Source organism: Lissotriton helveticus, chromosome 5_1, assembly GCF_964261635.1.
Source record: "Lissotriton helveticus chromosome 5_1, aLisHel1.1, whole genome shotgun sequence".
Lineage (NCBI taxonomy): Eukaryota > Metazoa > Chordata > Amphibia > Caudata > Salamandridae > Lissotriton > Lissotriton helveticus.
In genome coordinates this window covers 1828650537-1828659263 of record NC_136065.1, presented here as the reverse complement: position 1 = coordinate 1828659263, position 8727 = coordinate 1828650537, and the positions used below count along the sequence as shown (strand labels likewise).

The 8727-nt window shown below is 46.9% G+C and overlaps 1 non-coding gene across 1 annotated transcript; it reads right to left on the bottom strand.

Annotated features, from left to right (window-relative positions):
• Positions 1–6873: 6873 nt before the first annotated feature.
• LOC144756891 (U6 spliceosomal RNA) lies at positions 6874–6980 on the bottom strand. The gene has a single exon (XR_013595379.1). It is a non-coding gene; the product is annotated as a U6 spliceosomal RNA (small nuclear RNA).
• Positions 6981–8727: the final 1747 nt, after the last annotated feature.

Genomic DNA, 8727 nt, shown 5'->3' with positions numbered 1-8727 from the left:
CTGGGAAACTCCACTGCGTAGGCGGCTTGATCTGCGATGCATGGCTGCTCCGGAACGGACCAGGGGACATTGATTTGTGGTTTGAGTATTCCCGCTCCCGCCTCAGGATTAAAAACTGCTGGTTAGCTCAGTTGGTTTAAGTCTGATGCTAATAACCACAATGTCGCTGGTTTGATCTCCGAACGTGCCATAACTTTCCAAACATTTTCTAGACATTTGCACTAACCTTTTGGAACGACAGATGTGGCACTTTCCTTGACAATTGTGGCACGTAACTGTTACTTAAGTGGATGTATTGAGGCAGTATTGAGAACACGCTTTTATTGGCTTTTGGCATTAGGGGAGTGAAGGGGTTAATTTTTAGTATGACATTACATTTGCAGCAAACCTATATGACATTTTCGATCACATGCCTGCATTATAATTAATACTCAAAGCTTTGCTGTGCATTTATTTGAATCACCAACTACTTGAAAAGGGGGGGTTTACAGAGATTGTAGGACTAATATGTAAGGGTGCACAAAGTGTTTTTCGGAACCACAAAGTTCCGAATTTTCATAAAGTTTGTGAAACCTCCTGGTTTACACTGCATCCTTCACCTGTACGATGGTTTCTCCGCATTCACAAGTTGCTTCAGCACAGGGTGCAGTAGAGATCAAGAGTAGTCCCAGGATTCCTGTAGCGGGGGCCTGGGTGGTGTAGCAAGGAGGCTAGACCATAAATAGGTACATCGAGCACCGTGTGCAAGGGTGGGGCACAGTCAGGTGTAAGTTTTCAAAGTGAGAAATCCCCGTCCTCACAAAGCCAGAGCGCTCCTTGTCTTCCCCTGGCGAGGAAGAGTTTATACATCTCTAAACTGATCAGTTGTTCTGACTTTAAATACCACATGTTCACTCAGTAAACTCCAGATTGCATTGGCCTGTTCTCTTCCTTCATCCATTCTACTATTGAGATACTGTGATACAGCAGCTGCTCAGTGTGATGTGTCTCTACAAAGCGAACGGTGCTTGCCTTGTGTAAAGGTGCTCACCGCAAGGATCACAATGCCTTGGCTCTATGAATCCCAGGACAGGGGAAGGCAGGCTTGGAAGGAATAGGATAACCTCATGCGGTGCGCATGCTGTGGAAAAGGCAGGCAAGGTTTATTGAAATTTGAATTAAAGATGGTCGTGCACCCTATAAAATGAACCACTAAGGCGGAGTTTTGAGAAATATTAAGTCACAGTGACCTGAGTGGTTTACTGTCGCTGCACCTTCCTAACTTTTAGTCGTGACTGCAGCAGAAAGCCATTAAGGGAAGATAATATTTCATTCAGGTCAAATGTTTTGTGACAGCTGTAGGCTAAGAGTGCAGTGGGGTTGCAGGTGCATGGTGTAACATAAGAGGCATTGTTTTCATCAGTTTGCCATTTAAATGCATGCACTCCAAAGTGGCCAGTGCCCCATGGTAATGTCAGGAGGGGACGCTAGATTGTCACTGAGTCTCTGTAGGTGTCTTGAAACCAGACGGCCCCAGCAACACTGTCTTCTCACTTTTTCTGAAAAGTGCAACCTGTATTTGCCAAGCCTCAGTAGAAGTTAGTTATCTTGGCACACCACTGAAGATTGTGGTGATTTTGCGGCAATGTGTGAAGCAACATCTTGAGGGTCGTATGTGATGTCATATTGTGAATTCATATGTTGTGCTGGTCACCCAGTGGCATGGAGAGTGGTGGATCAGGCTGGCGCGCACATGCTTTGTCACATTTCAAGACCTTGAAGTTGCTGAAATTCACAAATGCATATACCTGAACTATATACCATTAAGGGCACCTATGCTACAAATACGTGTTCTTGCACAGATACTTCATTATTGCAAAATACTTTCTGGACTGTATGAGATGTTTGGTCAGTCTTTCCTGCTTTAACAGCTCAAAATAGGTCATTGTTGTCCTTATCCTGGATATAATTGTCCTGTCTTTTAAGTAGTGCCACGGCAATAATACATAATGGGGGTAGTGAACACCCATCTCTATTAACATGAAGGTTGAGGAAGCCAGCTAGTAAAGAGTTGTCCGGAGGGTGAGGTGAAGATAAGTTGTAGTAGAAGTTAGGCTTTGTTTCTGGGATGTCAGGCAGAACATCCCTGCAAGGTGGAACAACCTGGTAAAGAGTGCACTCGTGGGAGAATTTTTTATGTCAAGGGATTTATTTATGATCCGGGGGTGCGGCAGTGCCACCGAACTACCGTTGTTTGGGGGGGGTTGTTCCCTCACATGCAACACAGCTAAACGATGTGCATTAGGTAACCGAGGAAGTAATTTTGTTTGCTGGTTTGAAATGCTCGGTAACGATGTGCCCCACATCATTTCACTTAGTCAATGGTGATGCCTTTTACAGTTATGATGAACCAACAAAAGTATGACACGGGTATTACGAGTCCAGAAAGTTGAATAGATAACACATGTATGCTATTGTATTGCAACGCCAATGAAGGGTGCATCAGTTTGCCATTTAAATGCATAAGGGACTATTCGAAGATGGGATGTTACTAATGGGGGATGGTGGCAGAATATTTTGTGATACTGCAGGGTACACAAAATCGTTATCATGCTAAATTGTGCTGCTCAAGTTATGTGCCGGTTATTTGTGGTAATGGAACAAGAAGTTATCCTCTCAGTCACTCATTGGTAAGACATCACCCCTCAGAGCGCTACAAGTCCTGGGTTGCAGGGGGTCAATACACCCCCTACGTATGGCATTCAATTGCCTTGTGGCGTTTTTTCCTTACCCCCCACTGTGTGACTTACGGCTTTACAAGTGTTTGTGTATACACTAGCATGCTCAAGAGTAGGGTGAGGGCGATAGTGGGGCATCGACCGTGGGTAATTTGGTTTTCGTCTGTATGGGCCAGCTGTAAACATTTTAGCGGTGGCATTCTTTAAATAATCTGGTATGCACTATGACCTTTAACTTTACGCACCAGGTCCATTCCTCAACTGAGTACGGCCCTCATTTTTTTGGCACATTTTCAGGGAATTGTGGAATTGCATTCGTCATTGCACCTTCTCAGATGTCATTTATCGGGTCAGATCAGAGACCTAGAGCACAGGTGATGCTGGGCAACCAAATACATAGGCTGTATGACTTACACTGGGGACAAGAAGGCCCCCATGTTTTGCACGCACAAGGTAACACATCATGTGTGAATTTGGCCTTGATTAGGGACCAAGAATTAGGATATATTGTTTGGGTTTAGATGCATTTATTTTAAAAGGATTTGGCAATGAGAATAGCCCGATATGGCAAGAAATTTGCTTTTCGACCCATTACAATATAGGTGATAAATACACCCACAGTAATTTGAACACTGGGATGACTTCTAATCCGCCAGCGACAATCCCACAAGCCATTGAGCCAGTCAGGCGTCCCCTTTTAGTAGGATGATGGTTAGTACCAGGGACTCCAAAAACCTAAGCAATTGCCACTTGCAAATGTTGCTCTGTTAGGGGGACATTGCATCAAAGTGCTGGTGTTGGTGAATAGGACATAACTAGGACATAACTAGTAACAAACTTGTGAGGCTAGCTAGGGCTTGACACGTACAGACTATAGCTCAGGGGTGCATTTGGGGGGAGTCATGCTTCTTAAAAGACAGTGCCCATCTGTCCACACCAGGGGATGAAACCGTCGCAGAGAATCTTCTTGCCTAGTTAGTGGTGTATAGGCACAGGGCATGACCTTGCAGTGAGTTGGCTAGTTTTGTGAATTTTAAGGACAGGGCATGACCTTTCAGTGTAGGAGGGTAGGGGGGCCAGATAGTCGGTCAACTATGCTGGCCTGTTGCGGCAAGGTATTGATTGATGAACAGTTAATTGAAGGTCATTAGCTGGCGGCACCATTCTTGAATGGGGTCGCTCAAAGGGAGGGACAAGTGGTCTCTCCTAGAACTCCAGGGGCAGTTACAGCCTGTTGGCTACATGGGTGCGGGGGAGGGGAGAGTCATGCTTTCTCTAGGATGGTTGGCCACCCCTCACGTGCACTATGACGCCAGTAAACGGCGCAGAGATGCAAGGGCCCCCTTTAATGGAGTTAATAGGGCATACGGGGGTAACCAGGGGGTGGAAGTACCCTCACGGTAAGCGGGCCCTCTGCGCATGCGCACTCCGATGGAAGGGCGTGGTTAATAGGGCGTACGGGGGTAACTGGCGGGAGAAGTACCCTCACGGTAAACAGGCCCTCTGCGCATGCGCACTCCGACAGAAGGGCGTGGTTTTAGTGATAAGGATCTGGCACCAGTAAGTGACCTTGCCGTAGGCCCAAATAAGATACGCAGAAAAGAAATATTGTATAATGTGATTGATATGTTAGATTCGGATAGGAAATAACTTGTACTAGAAGTATGTTAAGGTTAGCCATCTGATATCTGTATATATAAATTGTAATCGAATGTCATGGAACGTTTTCTGCGTAATTGTGTAAATATTGTATGTTATTGTTTATTTATGTTTTAATAAATACAGCCGGGAGGTTGTACGACCCCCCGCCTCCAAAGAAATCCCTCTCATGTCCTGTTTAATAATGTTTGTTAACAGAAGGGGGGGTCCTCCGGCAGTCTCTGGCCATGGGGAAAGGCGGGCTGACATCAACCCCGCCGCTGTTATGGCGGGGCGCACCGGCCCCCACCCGCTACCCTCTCTAGTGGTTGGGGCGCGCCCCCCATCGCGTCACCATGACGCGGTGGTGGCGCCTCTACGTAGATTGGACCCCGGATCCCGGAGTGACCCGGAAGTGATTGATTCACTTCCGGGTCACTATGGAACAAAGGCCAGGCCGGTTAGATCCGGCCTGGCTGAGGAGGGGTTAAAAGGTAGTGGAGCGCGGGAGTCTGCCACTCTGACTCCGCGCGCCACGACCTGCCCCTCCAGCCTCTAAGAGGCTGTAATTCTTTTTCCCACCCACCATCCCCTGAAGCAGATGATTGGTATTGTGGGTTATGAGGGTTTTTACAGTTTAGTTACAGATTTTTATGGATGACAAGAGTGTCTGACTAATACATTTTTGTTCCTTAGAACTTTATCCCGTTTACAGGTCATCAATCGTCGTATTTATTGCTATTCCTTGGTCAGGCGGTAAGGTCGTGATTGGTGAACAGTTAATTTAAGGTCCTTTGGCGGCGCCGCCATTCTTGAATGGGGTCCCCCAAAGGGAGGGACAAGTGGTCTCTCCTAGAACTCCAGGGGCAGTTACAGCCTGTTGGCTACATGGGTGCGGAGGAGGGGAGAGTCATGCTGTCTCTAGGCTGGTTGGCCACCCCGCACGTGCACAATGACGCCAGTAAACGGCGCAAAGATGCAAGGGCCCCCTTTAATGGAGTTAATAGGGCGAACGGGGGTAACCGGGGGGCAGAAGTACCCTCACGGTAGGCGGGCCCTCTGCGCATGCGCACTTCAACGGAAGGGCGTGGTTTTAGTGATAAGGATCTGACACCAGTAAGGCCCAGATAGGATACGCAGAAAAGAAATATTGTATAATGTGATTGATATGTTAGATTCGGATAGAAAATACCTTGTACTAGAAGTATGTTAAGGTTAGCCATCTGATATCTCTATATATCAATTGTAATCGAATGTCATGGAACGTTTTCTGCGTAATTGTGTAAATATTGTTTATTTCAATTTTTGATTTATTTGTATAATTTAATAAATACGGCCGGGGCGTTGTACCACCCCCGCCTCTAAAGAAATCCCTCTCATGTCCTGGTTAATAATGTTTGTTAACGGATGGGGGGGGGAGTCCTACGGCAGTCCCTGGCCATATGGTAATGCACCAGGCCCGGTTCTAGCGAATGGGCCAGGCCATCCAAACATGAGCCTGGCCCACCAAAACAGGAGCCTTGGCCCTCACAGTGAGGGCTTGAAGGCAGGCGCGCAACGGCATTGGGCTTAAAGGGCTGTCTGTGGGTGTGTGCGCCCGGGCTGAAACAGCTTCCCAGGCACTAGCACACGCACACACAGACAGTTTTTGAGATTATCACCACACCCGAGTACTTCACAGGTCTTTAAAAGACCATTAATATGTTATGGAGGCTTTGTTTAGTTTGTATCTCCACATGGCGAAAGGCTACAAATCCTTTGCCTACTGTTCTGCTGTGTGGATATTTCATTTTCTATGCAGTGCAGGAGAAAATAAGTTTGTTTATTCCTATTCACCTTTCCTGACCCCTACAGCTGCTTATCAGATCAGGCTGTGACACAAACTTTGGGGCATATTATCAAGGGGGTTTATCTCTGCTTTTTTGGCTTTATAAAGCCAAGACAGCGGAGATAAAATGATCTCCCTATTACCTAGCTGTCGCTAACACCAGTTAGCGACAGCTAGTAGGAGATAGCGACCATCTTGGGCCCCGCTTTGCATGTCAGTGAAATTTATCACTAATGACATGCAAAGTGGGCGTGCCAAGATGTTAGCGACTGGAAACAGTCGCTAACATCGCTATCTCCTATTACCAACTTTTGGAGATATTTGTGCTAAGCGCGAATATCTCCAAAAGCTAACACCTGCCCCTGAGCAGATCTTAGCCATGTTATCCAATGGTAGGTGGATAACATGGCTAAGAGCATTAGCTCGGTAATGCATGAATATCGCTGACTTTTCAGCGATATTCATGCATTTCGGCCGATTTTTATCGCTTAGGAGATAAACCTTGATAATAGCAAGGTTCCTAAGCGATAAAAATCGCCGCAGCTCGGCGATAAAAATATTGCCGCTAAGCCAGCATAGCGATAATTATCGCTAGTTGTTTTTTTTTGTTGTTTTTTTTCAGGACTGGAACCTGCTTTATTATTTTAATTAATCTTGAAAACAAAGAAGATTTCTCTCCTAAAAACTGTTTAAAATATGGAACGCTTCACGAATTTGCGTGTCATCCTTGCGCAGGGGCCATGCTAATCTTCTCTGTATTGTTCCAATTTTAGTATATATGCTGCCGAAGCGAGCACACTTTATTTTTATTTTTTTATTTTTTTTAAAAAACCTTTATTTGTAAGAAAAGGAATACAGTTACAGGCCTACAACCACCAGGGCCGGCCAGTTATACGCAACAACAGTATCACAATAAGACACAGCTCATCAGCCGACAACCGAGGGCCCGGCAGCGAAAAAGCATGATAATATCCCGAGCTCGTGGCAATAAGAGGATAAATAAAAGGTTTCACATTTTATACAAGATAAACAACAAAAACTTAGACATAAAAAAGTCGAGGCGGTACCTTGCAATGTAATGACTGTCTCATATGGCAGGGGGAGAAGGCGAACAATGAGCAGTGCTCTGAAGAAGGAGAGACCCTGGGAGAAAAGGGGGGGGCAGAGAGCAAGCAACACATCACACACAACGGGAAACTGGGAAACCGAAACGCACAGTCAAGGAGATTGAGGAGTGTCGAGAGCTTCAGTAAGGGGGGGAGCGCATATCTCTCCTCGGTATGAATTCCATTGACCCCATATCCTACCCCATTTCTTGGGCCTACCACGGGAAACATACACAATTTTTTCTCTAAACATGCACCAGTCCATGTTTTCTTTCCAGGTGAGGACTGATGGTGCCCTCTGAGATCCCCACAATTGAGCAATGTCTCTTTTCGCAACCATGTTGCCCAGCGTGACCCACTGAGTCTGAGCAACAGTGCAGTCATTCGGCTCCCAGACGTTCAACAAACAGCGTCTGGCCTCAGGCAATAACCCAACGCCCGTCACCTCACCCATCACCGCATGCATTCGAGTCCAAAAAACCACTACCTCCGGACATTCCCATATAATGTGGAGGAAGGTAGCAAGCATACCACAGCCACGCCTACACAGCCCATCCGCAGAATAACCCATATGCATCAATCGTGGACCCGTGACATAGACTCGGTGCAGAATCTTCAGCTGTACCAGTCGGAGACGCGCCGGAATCGAGACCTCTTTAGGAGAGGATGTCGCACCCTGCCAGTCTTCATCGTCCAATTCCAGTCCATCGCCAGTCCATGCACCCCGAAGCTGTATAAGGAGGTCCGATCGGTCATTGATGAGTTTTTTATAGATAAGAGAGATAGTGCTGTCAGGGACGTGTCCGTCCAGCACTCTGTCCTCCAGGGGAGAAGACTCCGGGATCGTAGATCCAGCTGGGAAAACCGATTCAAGTGCGTGACGGACTTGGAGATACCGGAAATATTCCTTATCACTCAACTTGTACTCCTGCTTCAGTTCATCAAAAGTCTTAACTCTATTTTTGGCCCAAAAGTCGCCCACTTTGCTGATACCAATAAGGTCCCATCTATCGAATCCCTTCGATGTCCATAGACCACCCAGTCTCTCCGCAGCATATAGGGGGGTCGCTCTAGTCAGACTATCCGTCCACCCCGTAGCCGTAGTTGCACTACCCCACACTCGCACCGCCACCCCAGTGGGACCCGTCAGGTTCTTCCTGGCGGCTCTAGAGTAGAGCGCTCTATTATAGTCGCCCCCAGGCAGTTGCCACCTATCCATCTCGAATGCGGGATTCGGAACAGGACCGTACATAGCATGGTTAACAGCGCTCAATTGAGATGCCCAGTAGTATCTTTTAATATCAGGCAACGCTATACCACCGTCGTACCAGGGCAAAGTCAACTTTGCCAATGCAATGCGGGGTCGCCCGCCCCATACCAGTTTCCTCTGGAGACCCTCAATTTCATGAAAATAGCTAGCCGGCACCAGATCAAGCGT